This window comes from Triticum urartu, chromosome 6A (genome assembly GCF_056163025.1).
Source record: "Triticum urartu cultivar PI428250 chromosome 6A, HENAU_Tu73, whole genome shotgun sequence".
NCBI classification, from domain to species: domain Eukaryota; kingdom Viridiplantae; phylum Streptophyta; class Magnoliopsida; order Poales; family Poaceae; genus Triticum; species Triticum urartu.
Window position 1 is genome coordinate 433,539,030 of NC_141878.1, and position 22,187 is coordinate 433,561,216.

The window sequence follows — 22,187 nt, forward strand, 5'->3', positions numbered from 1 at the left end:
CCGCATGTTCGAGACCTGCTTCGCAAGAAGACGACTAGCGACAGAGCTGCTTCTAGAGAGGAGGCCAAACTGGCGCAACTGGAGGTAGACTCGATGACTCCTTTGTATGATGGTTGCAATAATCCCGAGGTGACCCGCTTGAGTTTCACACTAGAACTTCTAAAGATGAAGGAAAGAAATAAATGGACAGATACAAGCCTGGATGAGCTTCTGAAGTACCTAAAGAAGGTTCTTCCCACGGGAAGCCTGTGTCCTACTAGTGTCGAGGAGGCAAAGAAAATCGTGTGCCCTCTTGATCTGCCACATATTAGATATCACAAATGCATCAATGATTGCATCATATATCGGAACGAGCACGCGGAAAAAACCATCTGTCCAAAGTGCAATGCTTCATGATATAAAAAGGCCGGAAAGAAACCTCCACAGAAAGCTGTATGGTACTTTCCGATCACTCCGCATCTACAACGATATTTCGTAGATCCTAAGGAAGCAAAGCTTATGCGCTGGCATGCGGAGAGGGTGAATCCAGATGAAGGAGATGAACCTAAGCTGAGACACCTCGCAGATGCTAGCCAATGGAGAACATTAAATGCTGAATTTGAATTTTTCACAAATGATCCAAGGAACATCGTGCTTGGTGCTAGTAGTGATGGCATGAATCCATTTGGCAACCAGAACACCAATCATAGCACATGGTCTGTGTTTGTATGGATGTACAACCTCCCCCCTGGTTGTGCATGAAGGAAAAATACATACACATGGCTATGCTTATTCAAGGGCCGAGACAACCGGGAAATGATATAAATCTGTATCTCGGGTTACTGAAAGAGGAGTTAGAGACCTTATGGACAACGCCGGCCAAGACATGGGATGCAAGCAAAGGAGAGTATTTCTACATGAGAGCCACGCTGATCACGACGGTGCAGGACTATCTCGGTTACGGCTATCTCTCCAGCCAGGTGTGCCATGGATATTGCGGATGCACGAGGTGCATGGATGATACAACTTCTCTGTAGCTATCGAAAGATGGCGGGTCTTCGAAAATCATGTACATGGGGCATCGAAGATGGCTCAAGAAGGCTGACCCATGGAAAAAGCGTGGAGATCTATTCAATGGTAAGGCTGAGCATCTGGTCCTCCATGTAAGCATAGCGGTGCAGAAATATATGAGTTATTGAAGAACTCGGAAGAGTGCCCCTTGCCGGGAAAGACGAAGAAAAAGGCGCCAGAGCCCCTACTGAAGATATGGAAGACGAGATCTGTTTTCTGGGACTTGGAATACTGGCCCATACACGACACGCCTCATAGCCTTGATCAAATGCATATCACAAAAAATATCCTTGAGAATTTGCTTGGAAAATTGATGAACATGCCAGAGAGGACCAAGGATGGGCCGAAGGCAAGAAAAGACTTGGATTTTTGAAAATCAGGAAAGATCTCCAAATGCCCGGTAAAAGGTCGTCAGCGGAGACGAAGACGGAGACGGAGACGGAAGATAGGGGCAAAAAAGTAAACAAGAAGGAAGAACAATATTGCCCCCCCCTCTTGCTTCACCTTAGATCCGAAGGAGGTCGATCGATTGTTCAAGTGCCTTGCCGGAATCAAAGTTAGTTCCGGATATTGTGGGAAGATAAGCAGATATCTGGACACTAAGAAAAAAGGTTCAGTGGGATGAAGTCTCACGACTGTCATGTGATGATGACGCAGTTACTCCCGGTTGCACTTAGAGGGATTATGGACACACATCTGCGTGAGACGCTTACTGACCTATGCCACCTTTTTGATGCCATCTCTCGAAAGTCGATCAGTGTGAAGCAACTCCATAGGCTACAGGAAGAGATCGTTGTCATACTGAATGAGCTAGAGATGTACTTCCCGCCCACGTTCTTTGATGTCATGGTGCATCTATGTGTCCACATCATGGACGGCATCATCGACCAAGGGCCGACATTCCTGCATAGCATGATGCCGTTCGAGAGGATGAATGGGGTCATCAAAGGATTCGTTTGTAACATGTCCCGTCCAGATGGAAGCATAGCCCAGGGATATCTGACCAAAGAGTGCATCTCTTTCTGTGAGAGTTATCTGACCAAAGACCCTGTTGTTGGTTTGCCCGTAAACAAGCACTGTGGAAGGCTCGAAGGCGAAGGTCACACCAACGGTCATAGGGATGTGAATGTGTTACGCTCGGGCCGACAAAACGACCTTGACAGGGCAAACTTAGTAGTGCTACAACACCTAGATGTGCTAGAAGATTTCGTGACACTACACAAAGAGACCATCACAAAGAAGTACCGTGACCGTGGGGTGCACAGGACGGACGCTGAAGTTATTAGAGAGCACAACTCCACTTTCTTGCGTTGGTTCATAGAGCAAGTTCTGGCCAATCCCCCGGAAGAGGGTTGTCTAAACGGAACACTCATATATGTCTTAGCACATGGCCCCTCGACCAACCTCGCGACTTATCAAGCATACGATATCAACGGATACACGTTCTACACGGAGGAGAAAGATATAAACAGTGATGACCAAAACTCAGGGGTGACGATGGAAGCCATGACCGGGAATGTAATTGAAAGATATTACCAAAGGGTCGAAGAGATATGGGAGCTTAACTACTCTGGATTGCATAGCGCGGCGATGTTCCGTGTCAGATGGGCTAAGAATGTACACAGAGAAAACCGACATTTCACTACCATGTGTATACCCGACTCCGATGATAGCGGTACCATCAATGCCATCGCCAAAAATGAGCCATGGGTACACGCTAAACATGTGACACAATGTTTCTTCATAACTGATCCGATCAATCCCAGGCGTGTTGTCGTGAGGAGAAGCAAAAGGAGCATCGCCGGAATGGATGGAGTCACCAACGAGGAAGACAATGACCAGTACGATGATCCGATGAGGGAGGATGATGCTGATGACGACGAAACATATGTCAAAAGAAGAATGAAGACTACATTACCTATGAAAGATCATAATCCCTGGAGAAGGAAAAGTCACGACCATGGGCTCAATTATTCGACAATGAACAAAAGAGGGAAGAAGATAAGTCTGAAGCGTCGTCGTCACCCAAGCTGACAAACTAATCCCAAAGTTTGTGTGTGTCTAGCTATTTTGTATACCGCCGATAGCGGTCAAATGATGTAAGATATATATATATATATATTATACTAATTATTATCCGGAGGGTAACAATGGTATATTGCAAAATTAAAGAAAAAGAAAAAGAAAAGTGCAAATGAAAGAAAAAGAAAAAGAAAAAGAAAGGAAGTTTTGCAAAATGAAATGAAAAGAAAAAGAAAAAGGAACTAATAAGTTGTGGAAAATGAAATGCAAGAAAAATAAAAAAAGAAAAATAAAAATAAAAAATAAAAAGAAAAAAAGAAAAAAGCTAGCAGTAGCGCTTTTTATCCAGGGAAGCGCTATAGCTAAGAAAAAGGAAAATAAAAAAAGAAAAAGAAAAAAAGAAAAAAACTAGCAGTAGCGCGTTTTTGCTGGACCAGCGCTATAGCTAACTTAGCTATAGCGCGTTTTGCCAACACGCGCTATAGCTAAGTTAGCTATAGCACCGGTCCGCTAGCCCCCTCTTTCCTGTCTCTCTCATTCGCTCCGCTCGTCGATCCCCTCTGATGCCACCGCCGACGCCGCCCCGCCCATGCCCCGCCGACGCCAGCCCCGCCCCGCCCTGCCCGCCCCGCCGCCGACGCCAGCCCCGCCCACGCCGCCAACGCCAGCCCCGCCCCGCCCCCCACCCGCTCCGGTATGCCCCCCACCCCCTCTTCCTTCCTCTCCGACGCCTCAGCCCCGGCTCTCTCTCTCTCTCTGACCCCCTCCCGCTCTCTGCAGATCGGCGACCCCGGCGAACCCGACGCCGACCACCGATCCCGACCCCTTCAGCGCCTCCCTCCGTGAAGCAGCCGGCGACGCCTAGCAACGCCAGCGAACACTAGACAGGTGCCTTTCCCTCCCCTCCCAAGTGTTAGTTAGCTTAATTTAATTGTTGTTAGTGTTAGTTAGCTTAATTTGATGTTAGTGCTAGTTAGTTAATTGCCGTTAGTGTTAGCCCAGTGATAGTTAGTGTTAATATTAATGCATGTGTGCTGCTGCTGTTTTTGAAATTCAGTTAGAGCACACTGTTCAGTTACAGAAATTTATGAAATTCAGTTAGAGCACACTATTCGGTTACAATTTTTTTTGAAATTTTCAGTTAACTGAACATTTTAGTTTTGGTAACTGTGCAAACTTCAGTAAACTGATTCAGTAATTTCAGTTAACTGAATCATGCAATTGACAGCTACTGACAGTAAATTCAGTTAACTGAATCCTGCATGATTCAGTAAATTCAGTGTGTGTGTGTGTGTGATGATTTCTTGGAGGTTAGGTATGCCTAGGCCTCCAAAATCTTTTTTCATAGAGACTAGGACCCAACTAGCAAGGTGTAGCTTTCTATTTCCCTCAAAATCATTCCACAAGCAATGAGACATCTGAGAATTGATGAGGTTCACTGCCCATTTAGGGAACTTGAAGAAAGAGAGGAGATACATTGGAATGCTAGCCAAACAAGCTTGTATGAGGATCAATCTACCTCTGTAAGAGAGAAGTTTGCCCCTCCACCCAGCAATACTTTTAATGATTTTATCCAGAAGGGGTTGGATATCCTCTCTCCTCTGTTTATCATAGTGGAGAGGGATACCTAGGTACTTAATGGGGAAGTTACCTTTATTACAGACTAGAATAGAGAGGAAGTCAGCTAACTCCTGATAATCCATGTTGATAGGGATGAGTTCACTTTTAGAGTAGTTGATTCTCATGCCTGAGACTTGTTCAAAATAGGTTAGAACATTTTTCCGATTGCTAGCATGTGTGGAGTCATTGTCTAAGAAAAGGATGGTATCATCTGCATATTGAAGGTACATGATGCCACCAGGGCAGACCTCAGGACAGAGCCCTGCAATCAGACTATGATCAGCAGCTTTGCTCAGCATTTTAGTAAGAACGTCCACTACTAAATTAAACAAAAGCGGGGAGATGGGGTCACCTTGCCTAAGGCCTTTACCAGCAAGGAAAAAAAATCACTTTCACATTTATTTAACTTGACCCCAACAGACCCCCCTATGAGTAAGTTGCTGGATCCAACTCTCCTCTATGAAAGGCTTGGGAAAGATCTAAGAGATCATTTTTCACCAAGTCACAAAAATGCTAGTAAAACAAGAAGGGAATCCCATCAGGACCAGGAGCCCCATCAGGATAAGAGCTAAAAATGGCTTCCTTCACCTCTATCTCTGAAAAAGGGGCTTCTAGCAGTTCATTTTCAGCAGGAGAGACTTTTCCAGAAGCAGAGAAAAATTATTTTGTAGAGAGAACCCAGAAGGGTTTTCTTTCTTAAACAGGTCTTTGTAGAAGTCACTAGCCACTTTCAGCATCTCATCTACCTCAGTAACAGGGCCATTAGGGCCATCATGGGAGTGAATGAGGGTTTTCCTCCTCCTCTGGTTATACTGCATGGAAGTAAGCAGTATTTCTATCACCCTCCTTAATGTTCCTCTCTCTAGACCTTTCTTTGGCTTTGATTTCTTCTTGAAGCCAATTTTTCTTGAGCTCTCCATGGACAAAGTTTAATCTATTAGCCTCAGCCTCAGAGAGGTCAGTGGTTCCTGCCTTAATATCTAGAGAATCAAACTCAAGGAGGAGAAGCCTTTTGTATCTTCTAAGATTAGCTTCCTCATTGGAGTTCCACCCTTTGGTAGTTGTTCTAAATCTCCTGATTTTGATCTGCCAATTTTCTAAGGGCAGCTGCTCCCAGTAGGCTCATTCCAGATTTTCCAGACTAGCTCAGTAAAATCTTCTCTAAGCAATCACCACTTTTCAAATTTAAAACTACTGCTCTTTGGACTTTGGTTAAGACTAGAGTCCCAGAGCAAAGGAGTGTGGCCACTACCATATCTGGGCAGAGCTCTACAACTAGAAAGGGGAAAGAAACTATCTAATTCTGTGTCACAGAAAATTCTGTCAATGGTGGACATAATCCTGGAGCAGCACTTCCAACATATCTAGCAGAACTGTGGGTTTTCCTTCTGACAGGGCAATTCTCAACTTTATGGGTAACCATTTTGTAGATAAAACAACTCTTGGGCTTGACACATTTATCCAAACGATGCCCTGGTTCCCCGCAGTTGTAGCAGATCACCTCAGAGTATGCCATAAGGCCCGAAGTAGGGGCAGGAGCAGTTTTCTGGATGTCCTATCTCTTCTTTTGCTGATTCTTGCCTTGAGATTTCCCACTGATATGAGAGTCAGAACCACCAGCAGATTGATCTTGGGCAATTACAGGAGCCTGCCCAGATTGTGCCCCCATTTGGGGCAGAGGTGGGCCGTACCACTGTCCAACCGGCGCTCCCCCCATTGTGATAGGGGAAATTCATCAGAGTTCCTGGTTCCTTCTCATCCTCCAGCCAGATGTTGTCTCTCAGGAAGCAGAAATAACCACCAGACAGCTCAATTGAAGCAGATTGCAAGCCTAATTTCAATCTTCTACAGGTTTGGGGGAGAGGTAAGGTAGGGGATCCACCTGCTCCGGCTCCGGTGGCGTGCTGGTGGGCATGAGTCCAGTCAAGCATTCCCATCTCGCAACACAGCGTGGATCTCTTGAATTCACTTCTCCTTTCGCCCATTGAACGAACGCAATCGGTGGCTCACTGGGGTGGGGCATCTTGTGCTTCTCCGAGAAATCTCCTTCGAAGTAGATCCGCAAGGATAGATTCAATAGCTCCCAATCCACATGATCCTTGCACATCCGAGCATACCTGCGCGAGTGAGAGAATGGATTCGGTCCCTCCTCGGCTTCCTCCCTCGCAGCTTCCTCCTCCGCTTCCCTCCATTCGCGCATGCACTGGGTCCAGGAGAGAGCGTCGTCACGGATCCGCATCGCCCGCTCCCTCCATCTCCTCCCTCGAGTCTCTCGCAGCACCGCCGGCGCGACGGAGTTGAAGTGCTGGAGCATCCGCGGGAAGGCTTTGTAGACATGTGGGGGATGCATCTTGTACATCTGCCTGTCTTCCAGCCATTCCCCCGTGGATATGGCCGGTGACTCCATGGGGCGCGCGAGCGGACTTGTTGAGGGGGGCAGGCGCGCCCGGAGTCAGGAGGCGGGGGGTGGCGGCGAGATCTATAGCGGCGGCGAGGGTGGAGGTAGTGGAGGGGGCGGCGGCGAGGGTGGAGGTGGTGGCGGGGGCGAAGGGGATCGCGAGAGCGGCCATCTATTTGCCAATTATGTGAACTAAACAGTCAACATATAAAATAATTTAAATATATATAATATAGTTAGAAGGGAAACATAAGTTGGACCTGGCGTTCCTATTCTTATATAGGAAAATAGAACAGACCTCTGCATTTTCTTCAACAAAATACATAAATTGGGCTGCCAAAAATAAAACCTCGGATGGGAGGTCCATAGGCCGGTCGATACGTGACGGCCCTAAGAAAATACAAATAGGCCTATGGACCTCCCATCCGAGGTCGTGGGTTGTGCATGCTAAAAATGAAAGCCTAGACGGGGCAGCCCAAAACCACGTCCAACACTTGCCAAAACTTCGTCCCTTGTTTTCTCTGTGTTTCGCACACTCGACATTGTGTGGGCATTTTGACTGTGCACCATATGAAGATGTGCTATGCATGAATGTTGATCAGTATGATCTTAACTGGCTGGTAGTTCCATTTTCGACCATGAATAAAACTTCCAACATGATGTTAACCCTGTTTGAAAAGGCCGTGTGAATATAAATGCTCTGCCTCAGAAAGTTGCAGTTTCTTATCAGTTTCTTATCTGAAACTAAACTTGCAGTTTCTTCTCTGGGAATCACATTGTCTACACTTTTATACTCCTATGAAACTACATTTTTTAAGTGCTAAAAATAGATCTCTAGAATTCACAAAATGCTTCATATGCTCAATACTGCAAATCTGAAATTCAAAAGACATTCATATCTAAAAGTACTCTCAAAATACACAACACAAAACACAATTCACAACTTGCAAATACTGACAACCCTAAGCTCCTCCTGACAATTCACAACCTGCCCAACTATTGGGCTGGGGGTGGGCAGCCCCCTCCTATTCCTCGGCGGCAGACAGCCGCCCCGTGAGACGATGTGAACAGCGAGGGAGACGATGGCGGGGAAGCGTCGTCGGGCCAACTGCTTTTCTCCTCTTGCAGTTGGGTTCGGTCGATGAAGACTCCACCGGCTCGCTCTAGCAGGACACCCTCACAAACGGCACCATGTAGATGCTCGATCCTTCAATCTATGGTGGATGCTCCATCTGGGATCGATACTCCCACCACTGCTCCCTCACGATCGGATTTGCTGAATCTGTTTGCTCCATGGCCTAGAGGAGCAGCTCTATGTACTCCGGCGCGACTCCCTCCGGGAGTATCGCCGCCTTTTCGCTCTGTTGCAGATATTTGGCCATGGATGTCGCCGTTGCCGCTAGTTGGTCCTTGTTGTCAAACCAAGACTGTATCTCCAACATCCTAGCTAGCTTCACAGGGTCGCCGTCTGCGATCCTCACGCATCGGTTGTACTCCTCCATCGATCTACTTCTTCACAACACCTTCACTCGCCGGCGATGGTTTTTGAATGGAAGAGGAGAGGAGTAGCGCTGGTTTTGGATTAGAACGGGAGAGGAGCGACGCTGGTTTTGGACTGGAATGGGAGATGATGGGCGGTGGTTTTGAAATGGAAGAGGAGAGGAGCGGCGCTGCATTTAGATTGGAATAGGAGAGGAGCGACGGTGGTTTAAGAGGAGAAGAGCGGAAGAGCGGCGCTGGTCTTGGAAGTATTTTTTTGTTGTTTTGCGTATTTTGGGTCAAAGTTTGACCACGTACTGTATTTGACAAGCAAAATGTGAATGCATGTCACCAAAAATTGTATCGTTTGGTTCGTCTCTGAATGTACTTTCAAATTATACTCCCTCCATTTTTGTATACAAGGCTACAAACTCATATTACATGTACCAAGGTAAAAATCAATGCTATGTTTAAGTCAATGTTGCAAGCTAGCTTGTCACCTTGATTGTCGTGTTAATTAATGTGGTTTTTCTCTCCCAAGCACAACAAGCCAACCCTCTTACTCCTCGTTGGTTGATTAATGTTGGGAATGCAATCTAACCTTCTCACTCCCACATGCACACAAGGGATATTAATGTCCTCGGGTGCTAGTACGAGGCAAACGCCATCAATTTTGCCTCGATTAATGTTAGTGGCCTTGTATAGTTGCAAATTGTAATTTTGATAGTGGCCTTGTATACAAAAATGGAGGGAGTATTATTTTTACAATTTATAACATATATTTTATGTGCGGAAATCATGGTCAATTATGACCCAGAATAAAAGGGAGACTAGTTAATGTGGGTTCGCTTTCTTAATTGAAGGGTAAATTGATTTTGATTTTGATCCAGTCACAGCACGCCGGCCCTCTCGTCTGGGGTGCGACGCGAACGCGACGGGCGTGCCTATGGTCGGTTCTCAATTGCCGTCCCACATGTTTGTCCAAACGCAGTATGACGCTCGTTCCATTCGGAGAGCAGCGTGCTAGACCGACCGACCGTCTGGGGTGCGACGCGAATGTGACAGGCGTGCTGTATACTCCGTACATGTGTACCGTCATTTTCTAGACGCTTTGCTCCATGGCGCGGGCGCAATTCATGGATACAAAATTAGTAAAATGTATATTATTTAAAAGTCGAGGGCGGGGCTTTTCCTGCGCGGTAGGCAGCGGGGCAGTTCCGCCTAGTCGGTTCGACAGAGACGCGAGAAGACGAGGGAGTAGGTTGCTGCAAACATAGGGCTGTGTGATTTGACAGCAAGTTACTGCTAGACAGGTGTGGCCCCGTGATTTGACTTTCCATTATCATTTTAACTGCAGCGCTACCAATTCCTGACAACCTCGCCTCTCCCAATGCTCCACCATGTAGTAGAGGCTGGCTCTTGCATGAGATCCCACTTCTCCACTTTTTCCTTGCCTCTCTTTCCTCCACATATGCAAAAATGCCATGTAAAGTGCACTATGGTACTACTTACTTTTACTTGCTCCTACAGGTGCTTAAGCTTGCCACATAGGCATAAAGTCTGATGTGGCAAGTTAATCAAGAAGAGAGAGACTAGTTTGGTGACCCAAGGAAGAAACAGTGCTAAGCGCGTGACTTAGGTGAAAAGACAATTTTGAGTCTATAGCTAATTAAATGAAGCAAACTTAGCAACACCATTTCATTGGAAGAGGTCACTCCTTGGCAAATGCAATAAATACTAGTAGTACGAAGAAAGAGATAGAGAGGAGTAAAAAAATACACTTATAGCCAACCTTATAGCCAACCTTGTTGTAGTATGAGTGACTGAGTGATGACTATGTATGACATGCCAACATCAGATAGCCTAACGCACCGTGTTAAATCTCCAAGGGTGCGGCCGCGCGAGCGACGCAACGGTCGTAGTAGGCGCGACCATGATACGGGCTGTTGGCAGCCCTTGGATCCGAGATCAAACGGTCGCATGCTAAGTTGCTGAAAATTTGCCGAATAACCCTCCAGGATAGGATATTCACCCATAGGTCTAGAATCACGCCATGCAGCCATTCGATCTCAGATCCAAGGGCTCTCGGAAGCCCGTATCATGGGAGAATGGAAAGCCACTACCCTGCCGTTCGCACGCTAGCAGTTCGCTCCTACTCATCCCTGCACGTCATTCAATACTACGGCGGTTCGCTCCTAGTCGTCCCGTCCATTCACATTACGGCAGTTCCACTAATCCTAACCCTCCTCCCAAATCCATGGCGTCCCAAATCTCCACGATCAGCGGTGAGTACAAGGTTAGAACCATAACCGACGATGAGTTCAACGTCATCTACACCCGTTCTTCCGCGACGGTGAAAGGATGCCTTTCTCGCTTCAGACACATGTTCGAAAACTCAGATGATGAGTGGGTCGCTAGGCTAGATATTGAGTACACCATAGTCTTGGGACGAGAGAAGGATCTAAAGGACGAAGAGAGGAAGAAGCCCGCCGTGATCCAGGTTTGCGTACATAACGTTTGCTTGGTCTACCACATATGCCATGCCGATGTTGAGTGCCAGGATTTTAAGAACTTCCTCGAGAGCAACCTAGTCAAATTCGTTACTGTAGACTTTGGTAATGACAAAGAAGTCCTGCGTCGGATAGGCCTCGTTGTAGGCAACACCTTCGACCTCCAGAAGAATCGGCTGGTGTCCTCTCGTCAGCCTTCAATGCTGACCCTGGCAGGAGCCATGGTTCATCCTTCGTACGGTAAACTAGAGAAACCTCCATACACGTTTCATCGTCACGCATGGCAGCGGAATGTACTAGATATAGACCACATCCACTACGCTGCAATGGATGGCTACCTTTGCTTCAATATCTACAAGGGTTGGATGAAGAGCAACAGCCAAGTGTGCGCTTCAAGCAAAGAAGTATCGGCCAAGAGGAAGTGGGACAAGGACGAAGTCGAGGACGTGGACGAGGACTCCGAGTAAGGTGGCAGTGTCATTGCTCATGGTGGTTCTAATGCAGTGTCTACCGGAATAGTTGCAAAGTTTAATTTCAGGTGTGCTTAATTTAATTTGAGGGGTGTGTTGTGATGAGACCCCAGCAGAACTATGTTATGTTTCTTCTCGTTACTTTAACTCTTCAGTACATACATACTAGTATTTCTTACATTTCATCTTTTAGTTGGTATAGTACTACCACTCGTTTCTTCACATTATATACATACAACATATATGGCCAACATCATATAGCCAGCAGTTTAGTTGTCAAAGAATTTTAGGGTGCTTAGTTTTGTCAAAGAATTCCAGGATGCTTAGAGGGTGCTTGGATCCAAGGAACTTATTTTAGTCTGACTAAAAATAGTCTCTTTAAGAGGCTAAAGTTCCAAGCACCCCTGACTAAAGAGGGGCTAAAACTAGTCTTGAGACTAATTTTTTTTAGTTAGGGGTACCCCTACTAAAAGGTGAATTAGTCCTCTCTCTACTCATTTAACTCCTCTCCTTTAACACAGGCAAGTTCTGGATTGGAGGGTTTGGAGGATAATAAATGCTCATTAACTTGATTTTAGCCTTTTTAGTATTTGGATCCAAGCATGGGTGAGGCAGGCAAGTTCTGGATTGGAGGGTTTGGAGGATAATAAATGCTCATTAACTTGATTTTAGCCTTTTTAGTATTTGGATCCAAGCATGGGTGAGGCTAGCATGTTTTAGTCCCACTACTTTTAATCATGGGACTAAAACATATCCAAGCACCCTCTTAGTTTTATTTGAGGGGTGGGTTGTGCTGGACACCATTATTGTGACTAGCCTTTTTAATAGTACTATATGCATAATTTGGCGACGAGCGCTCTCTATATGTACCACCTTTTTTTATTTCAAGTTTTGCTCCATGGCCCAATCCATCGATACTACTGCTGTACAAAAGTATACATTTTTTAAAAGGCTAGAGGGCGGGGCAGTCTACCTTGGTTGGTTTCACGAGAGGCGAGGGCCTTTGTGATTTGATGGCTCATTACTGCTGGAAGGCGGGGCCCTGTGATTTGATTGCTCGTATAAATGCGCCGACGACCTGATCGAGGAGGAGCAAAGAACCGTGCGGTATACTCAAGTTTTCCACCGGAGTAGTATGTCACACCCTAGTTAGTTCAAGCATTAGAGTGTGCATCATGTTTAATTTCCTCTTAAATTTGAAATGGGGAAGACAGAACCCCCAACACCCCCTGGAAACAACTAGGGTTTACTAAAATTATTTTCAATGAACCTGAAATGCCCTTCTAAAAAGTTCACCCTCTTTGTCTTGGGTTAGAACCTCTGGCAAAATGGGTGCACAATTTTCTAGGTCAACAGAAGGTCATTGAATTAAATCATAAGTATTTGAATTTGGGAATTTAAATGCTATAAAATAATTTAAATGCTCAAATAATTCTGGAAATAAATGTTTGCTGTTGGATATATTCTAACCAGAGCCCACAATTATTTTCAGGATTTTTGGAAACGTTTTAGTATTTTCAATAAAGCCCAACAGTTGCAGTTAAATAGAAAACAGAAACAAATCAAAAAAAGAGAGAGAGGGAAGCCCACCTGGGCATTACCTATGCTGGCCCAGCCACCTGGCTCGGCCCAGCCGACTAGCCTTGCCAGTCGTCGTCCTCCTCCCGCCAGAAGGACGAGGAGCGCGTGGCCGGCGCCCGCGGCCACACGCCGGCCACCTCCTGCTTCTACCGACGCCCTGGAGACGTCCAGGGATGCCACGCCGACCCCCACGTCCCCCTCTCATCCTCCCTCACTCTCCCCCTCGTCTCCCTCACCCTCTCCCGCGATGGCCGAGCGCGAGCCTCGCCGCCATTCGCCGTAGACGCCACCAGAGCCACCCCCTCGCCCCTCCGACGAGCCCAATAGCTCCGCCTCGTCGCCCTGGACCTCTCCGCTGACCCACGCGACTCCAAACGCCGCTGAACGCCGTCTTCGCCCTCGTCTTCAACCTCGGGCACCCGAGCCATCTCCGGTCGATTCGCCGCCGCCAGGACCTCCCCGAGCTCGCTGACCCCCTCTCCAACTCCGCTGTGAGCTCCTCTTCCTCTTCCCCTAGCTCCCGTGCTCGTTTGGCCTCTGTAGTCGCCACTTCCACCGCACCCGAAAGCTCCCCGACGCTGGCCATGGCACCATCGTGGCTAGAGCCACAGTGGCTCGAAGCCAAGCTCACCGTTGTGCTCAGCACAGCACCAGGAGCCCGTAGCCACCACCAGCTCCTTCTCCCGTGCACCGTAGCGTCGAACCCAGCCCCGTCCGAACTCCGACCGCTGCCACGAGCTTGATTCTGGCGAGCTCGCTCCACCCCAGCTCCACCCACTTGCTCCACTAGACGCGCGCGAGCCCCAGCTACGCGTAGGACCAAACCGCGGTCGATTTGGTCGCCTGGGGGCGATTTCCGAAGCCCTCCGCCGTCTCGGCCTCGCCGGTGACTCAACGCTGGCGGGATTAGCCCCGCTGACCAGGGGTTTAACCCCAATTTGACTCCCCTGAGTCACTGACAAGTGGGCCCCCCTCTGCTAACTAAATCAAATTAGTCTTAACTAAAAATAATTAGTTTAATTAACTACTGACACGCGGGACCCACCAGTCAGGTTTGACCTGGACGTCCCTGTTGACCACTGACGTCACCCTCACGTAATGCTGACGCAGTAATTAAATTACTGGAATTATTCTTATACAGGAAATTCCAGAAAATAGTCAAAACTTCTAAAAATCATAGAAAATCAACCATAGCTCCAAATTTAAAGATTTATATATAAAAAATGATTAGAAAAATTCAATCTATCCATCTGTAATGGTTTCATGCATGTCAAAACAAGTTTACCTTGCTGTTTGAGTAGAATAAGGTAATGCACTATTAAGGCCATGTTTAATGGGCTAATATTTGAATCTTTGATTCAAATGAGTTCACCCCCTTCTGTTTTAGCTTGCATTAGGCCAAGACACATTCATATTGCCATGTCATAGCATGCATCATATTGTTGCATATCGTCATGCGTTGATTGTGTTCCGATGTGTTCTTCGTGGTAGGTTCTGCCTCCGAGGATATTCACGAGTATCCAACTGAACGGCAGTATCCCACTATCACTCCATCAGGCAAGCAACCCATTGATCATTCCAATACAAACCCATGTTCTCACTTCTGCTCTTGTTTACTGCATTAAGACAACGCGATTCAAACTGCTGTGTGCTACGGTAGCTGAACCCTTATCCTCTGCATGACCTTTCATTGCCACAGTAATTAGATGAAACCCACTAGCATGTGTAGGAGTTTATTGAGCCATGTATGTGATTCCTACCTTGCTATGCCTGCTATGCTTAGAGTTGTGTCAGGTCTGGTTCATCCGGGTGATGGGCTAGAGTGATATGTTTATGTCGGTAATATGAGGGATGTGTTGAACATGTTTTGGTAAAGGTATCGATGAGAGGCCATGTAGGAGTACATGGTGGGTTGTTTCATTGAGGCCGTCCATAAGAACTGAGATCTGTATGTGTGATTTAAGATGCAGTTACTACCGTACATTGGGCCCGAAACCAATGGACCCTCTCGGCTTCTTAATCACCCTAGTACTCTGTCCAGGAGTTGCAAATAGTTTCTGGTGTTTAGGTTATGTGTTGGCGGCCGTGCGTAGCGCTGACCCTAGGGGTGGGCTATGTTGCGGTAGATACACCGTGGCCGGGTATGCCGGGCGCCCGTTTGGCGTCTCGGGACCCTATTCACATCGTTCGGGGCCATATGTGGAAACCTCGGCCGGACTCCCTGTGGATGGAACCTGGATAGGCGATAAACCTTGACTAGAGACTTAAGTGTTTAGGTAGGCCGTGGCCAACACCCTCGCTGGGCTTCCGCTTGAAGGTTGCCGAGTACATGTCATGTAAACGGTGGTAAGTGGTGAAAGCGTGTATGAAGAGGTACACCCCTGCAGGGTATAAAACTATTCGAATAGCCGCGTCCGCGGTAAAGGACTACTTGGTTGCCTATACAGTTCATAGACAAGTTAATGGATACTACTAAAAGACTCAAGATAAGTGTGAGTACCGAGGATGGCCCCCTCGTAGGATAACGAGGGAGGATCCCCGGTGGAGTATTGTGTTGGTGAGTAGTGGACTCGTGTGCGAAAACTATTTTACTAGTGGAGTTCCGTAGGATAGCTTAGCCAAGAGTCAAAGCTGGCTTGCTGCAATAACCCCACCACCTTCTTGAGGATGAGCATGTATATTAGGTTCTGAAGTAAGACTTGCTGAGTACCTTTGTACTCATGTTTGCTTAATTACTGTTTTCAGACGACAACACCGCCCCCTCCGATGGGTTCTACGTAGACCTTGACGTCGATGAGTGACTAGCCACCTAGGTGGTGATCCTGGCCATGGAGGGCCCTATGTAGATAGACAGGCTTCGAGAAGCCTTCTTTTTTCTAGAGTCTGTACTCATACTAGTTGCTTCTGCATGTGCTTGTATGATTGTATGACTTGAGTGTCGGGTCATGTGACCCCTATCTGTATGAACATGTTATGTATGGCTCTCTGGAGCCTTTAAATAAAGTACTTGAGTTGTAGAGTTTTGTTGTGATGCCATGTTGTATGTACTCATATCGGGCATATTGTGTGTATGATTGAAATGCTTGGTATGAGTGGGATCCGACAATCTAGTTGGTATCAGAGCCGGACTGCGTGTAGGTTCGTTGAGCCAAACTGGTCGATGTCGAGTCTAGAAATGCTTTAGTTATATGTAGGGGAATTGATTGTGGGAGGGAACATAAGGCTCTTTTACTCCTTTACCCTATGCCTCTGATCTGAGTCATTCTCATCTCATTCAACATGGGTTAAGGACTAGGCTCTCTTTTTCTATCAGGTTCACGTGTTACTAATCCGTAGTAGCTTATAGGATTGTTGTTACAAGTCCCAGTTCAGTTTCTACTATTCTTAGTATGTTGCTAATTGGATCAGAACCTTGATATGATGTTGTTGAGTGGTATTGCGAACTGTTGTGGATGTCTCAAGTCTTTTTTTGAGCATTTACAGCTATTATGCTGTCCAATTTTCCCTAGAAATTCTGATGTCTTTGCATTATGGTTGTGCTTTCAGATGGCCAACCGTGTTCAAAACCAAGTGGTTCGCCTGACCCGGTGCCTCGACGTGCCCGGTCATACTGCTATGTTAGTCCGGGTAATGATCGAGACGGGTTACCGTTGGTATCCCGAATACACCGTCGAAGAGCAATTCCGAGACTTTAATCAAAGCCAATATTTCTGCACTGTCAGGATATTTCCTTCTTATCCTGGATCTACCAAGCCCCTTCACTGTTCCTATGGACTCGGGGTTACTGTTGAGATGGCTGTGCAGGATGCTGCCTATTCCATGATGACCATCATGCGAGTCCAGACTGGCCTGCTTCGAAACACCGACTTTCGTTACATGCCAGCTTCACTTCCGGGAGCGCAAGGGTATCTTCAGGCTATCTATGCTGACTCCACTCAGGAGGACTCATTAACTCGTACCACTGCCGAGATGCTCGAATATAAGGACCGAGAGAATCGGGCCTTGAGGCTGGAGCTTTTCAATACCCGTGCTGATCATTGGGCCACATTGACTCGGTTTGCACCTGCGGTGCAAGCTGGATGTATGGATACAAGGGTTCTGTATCCTGTGAGATCTGCTCTGCCAGACATGGTGGATTGGCGTGATGTGGGAGGCATCACCCCACCCCGTGGTCCCCGCAGGCCACCGTTTGTTGGTCCAAGACCTCATCCTAGCCCCTATGGTCCACAGGCTCCTCAGGACCGTCTGTTCCCGGATGGTCACGTTGAACTTCCAGGCTATGGAGGTGACCTCTATGAGGACTACTACGGAGCTGCCTGAGTTAGTAGTAGTACCACTAGTATTGTAGTAGTTGTATCTCCACTGTCCTGCGTGACTTGTGGAATATGACTTTGTGTGTAATCAACCCCGGAGGTCTAGACAAATAATGTATAGGAGCTTGGGATGCCTCCGATGAGATGTAACTTCTTTCATCATAGTTGTACTGTAGCCTGGGATTGTACTAAACTATGTATGATGTGTATGACAGTTGGTATATATATATGGCAGTTTTATATTACCATGACATACGGATGAACATCTCTGCATTCCGTGTTATCCATTACATTCTGCACTTCCTTGCTAAGTTTGAGCCATCATTGTCTAAACCGTTGTCTTGTTTTCTCCTAGGATGGTCAACACCCGTAGCAACCCTGCTGCCTCGGAGCAGGGGGAAGCCAGTGCAGCTAGGGGTGAAAATCTGCCTCACCCGCCTTCTCTGGCCGAAGTAATGCTGGAGGCAGAAAGAAACAAGCGTGAGACTAACCGCCTGCTAGAGCGGATTGAGCAGAACACTGCACGCCACCCGCGAAATGACTTGGTGTCAATCAATGACTTTATCAAGTTGTACCCACCAAAGTTTAACCATTCCGTCGAGCCCCTCGACGCGGATGACTGGCTTCGCAGCATCACCCTCAAGCTACGTTCTGCCAACGTAGCCGAAGTCGACAAGGTTACTTACGCTGCCTACCATCTTGAAGGCCCTGCTAGCCTCTGGTGGGAAAATTTTGAAGCTATGCGCCCCGTCGGCCAAATCACTACTTGGGCTGAATTCAGTGAGGCTTTCTGTTAGCATCACATTCCGGAAGGTCTCATGGATCGCAAGAGGGAGGAGTTCTGCAACTTCACCCAAGGAAGACTGACTGTGGATGCTTATAGTCGTGAATTTGGGAATCTGGCACCTTATGCCCCTGAATAGGTATCTACTGACGCTAAGAAGCAGGCAAGGTTCCGCAAGGGACTTAGCCCTGAGCTTCGCCGCGATCTTCGTCTGCATGAGTGCACCTCCTTTCAGAAGTTGGTCAATAAAGCCATCAGTGCTGAGACAGGCCAGACTGATTATGACGCTTCATGCAAGCACTCCCGTGATTTTGGCTCTTCATCCGGCTCTGGAGCTCAGAAGCGCCGGGTGTGGATTCCAAGCAAGGCACTGCCACCCAGGTTCATCCCGAGGCCATCCTTTCAGGTGCCTCGTCCCAACCAGCAATTTGCACCGCCCAAGCCCTATGGTGGCCCCGCTGCTAATGCTGCTCCACGCCCCAATGTTGTGACTTGTTTCAAGTGTGGAGAGCCGGGTCACTATAGCCGACAGTGTCCCCAGAACAACAACCCCATTCAAACTGGAAAGTCTGTTGGCCATGGTAAGCCTGCGGGAAAGACATTCTACGCCAAGCCGGTCACCACTGCCCGTGGCCAGGTCAACTATGTTTCAGCCGAGGAGGCTCATGAGGATCCTAACATCGTTCTTGGTACGCTCCTTGTTAACTGCCATCTGACATCCGTTCTTTTCGATACTGGAGCATCTCATTCATTCATATCCGAGAACTATGCTCGATTGCATAACACGGCATTCTGTGACATGCCCTCTACCATGGAAATTCAAACTCCTGGCTCTAGATGGAAAACTTCTAGAGTAAGCCATGGGAACGAAATTCTTGTCGATAGACTTGTCTTCCTTGCATCCTTAATAGCTCTCAAGTCCTCGGACATAAACATCATCTTGGGTATGGACTGGATGTCAGCTCATTATGCTAAGATTGATTGTGCCACTAGAACCGTTCAACTTACTCACCCATCGGGCAAGACAGTCAATGTCTTAACTCGAGTGGCCAAGCGCCAGCTTTACTCCCTAAATGCCAACCCCCTTCCAGACCTTGAGGATGTTCCGGTAGTCCGAGTCTTTCCGGATGTCTTTCCAGAAGAACTGCCAGGTGTCCCACCTGACAGGGATGTTGAGTTTGTGATAGACCTTGTCCCAGGAACCGTTCCAATTTCTAGAAGACCCTACAAGATGGCACCCTTAGAACTAGCCGAGCTTAAGAACCAACTCGATGAGTCCTTGAAAAAGGGTTTCATCCGTCCTAGTTCCTCTCCTTGGGCTTGCCCCGTCCTCTTCGTCAAGAAGAAGGATGGAACGGATCGAATGGTTGTAGATTACCGACCTGTCAACTTGGTCACTATCAAGAACAAATACCCGCTTCCCAGGATCAACGGTCTGTATGATCAGCTTGCTGGATCCTCAGTCTTTTCCAAGATGGATTTGAGGTTGGGCTACCATCAAATCAAAATCAGAAACGGGGACATTCCCAAAACGGCCTTTGTTACTCGTTATGGCCAATACGAGTACACCGTTATGTCCTTCGGTTTAACCAATGCCCCAGCTACCTTCTCTTGGTTAATGAACTCGGTCTTCATGGAGTACTTGGATAAATTCGTCGTAGTATACCTCGATGACATACTCATCTACTCCAAGAATGAAGAGGAGCATGCCGAACATCTAAGGCTGGTAGTGATGAAACTTCGAGAGCATCGCCTTTATGCCAAATTCTCCAAGTGTGAATTTTGGTTGCCAGAAGTGACCTATCTAGGCCATGTAATCTCTGGTAAGGGTATTGCTGTCAATCCCGAGCGAGTTCAAGCCGTCCTTGATTGGACTCCACCTGAGACGGTCAAGCAAGTTTGGAGCTTCCTTGGCTTAGCGAGCTATTGCCGCCGCTTCGTCGAGAATTTCTCCAAGGTTGCTAAACCTCTAACTGAACTCCTCAAGAAAGATAAAAAGTTCGAGTGGACTCCACTGTGCGAGTTCAGTTTTCAGGAAATGAAAAGACGCCTGACATCTGCTCCCGTACTTGTACCACCAGACTTCTCCAAGGACTTTATTATCTATTGCGACGCCTCGCGTCAAGGACTAGGTTGCATACTCATGCAAGATCGTCAGGTAATCGCCTATGCTTCACGGCAATTACACCCACATGAGGAAAATTATCCCACACATGATCTTGAGCTTGCAGCTGTAGTCCATGCACTTAAAACTTGGCGACATTACCTTCTCGGTAATCGTTGCGAGATCTTCACCGATCACCAAAGTTTGAAATATATCTTCACCCAACCAGATTTGAATCTCAGGCAAAGACATTGGGTCGAGTTGATGTCGGATTACGACTTAGGAATAACTTACACCCCGGGCAAAGCCAATGTCATGGCTGAAGCGCTAAGCCGTAAGTCCTATTGTAACAACCTGATGTTACAACAAAGTCAACCACTTCTCCATGAGGAATTTCGTAAGCTAAATCTTCACATTATTCCTCGAGGATTCCTATCCACCCTGGTGGCGAAACCTACCCTTACGAATCAGATCATCAAAGCACAGAAGGTAGATCCGAGAATCTCCCGTATTAAGAGAAACATTAAGAAAGGGGTCGCGAATTGTTTCTCCATTGATGATCAAGGTGTCGTATACTTTGGAAATCGCCTAGTGGTTCCAAAGGCACGAAACCTGAGGCGGCTGATCCTTAAGGAAGCTCATGAATCCCCTCTCACCATTCATCCCGGTAGTACCAAAATATATCAAGACCTATGCCAGAGGTTTTGGTGGACTAGGATGAAGAGAGAAATCGCTCAATACATTGCTAATTGCGACGTTTGTCGTCGTGTTAAAGCAGAGCATCAACGGCCTGCTGGCACCCTTCAACCTTTGGCTATTCCCGAGTGGAAATGGGATAAAATCAGTATGGATTTCATCATTGGGTTTCCAAGGACCAAGAGAGGGAATAATGCCATCTTCGTCGTGATCGACCGACTTTCCAAAGTAGCCCACTTTCTACCTGTTCGTGAGAGTATCACCGCTAGCCAGCTAGCCGATTTATACATCTCCCGAATAGTGTCTCTTCATGGTGTTCCATTGGAAATTAACTCAGACCGTGGGAGTCTCTTCACCTCTCGATTTTGGGAAAGTTTCCAAAATGCTATGGGAACTCGTCTCTCCTTTAGCACCGCCTTCCATCCTCAATCAAGTGGTCAAGTAGAACGAGTTAATCAAATTCTGGAAGATATGCTCCGAGCCTCTGTCATCTCGTTCGGAATGAGTTGGGAGAAATGCCTTCCATTCGCGGAGTTTGCTTATAACAATAGTTATCAAGCCAGCTTGGGAAAGGCTCCTTTCGAAGTTCTCTATGGACGAAAATGTCGAACGCCTCTTAACTGGCCAGAAACCGGGGAAATACAACTCTTTGGCCCGGATATGATTCAGGAAGCAGAAGAGCAGGTTCGCGTTATTCGTGAGAAATTGAAAACAGCCCAATCTCGTCAAAAGAGTCAATATGATCGTAAACATAAGCTTATGACTTATGAAGTCGACGAGAAGGCTTACCTTCGGGTTACCCCATTAAAGGGAACCCATCGTTTCGGTATCAAATGTAAATTGGCTCCTCGTTACATTGGACCCTTTCGCATTCTTGCCAAACAAGGAGAAGTTGCCTACCAATTGGAACTACCTCCGCATCTTTCCAGAGTTCACGATGTCTTCCATGTTTCACAACTCAGGCGTTGCTTCGCGGATCCTATCCGTGGAGTGGACCACGAAACGCTTGATCTACAAGATAACCTCTCCTATCGGGAATATCCCGTTCGTATCCTTGATCAAGCCGAGAGTACCACTCGACGTCATAATATCAAGTTTCTCAAGGTTCAATGGTCACACCATTCCAAGAAAGAAGCCACTTGGGAAAGGGAGGATCGTCT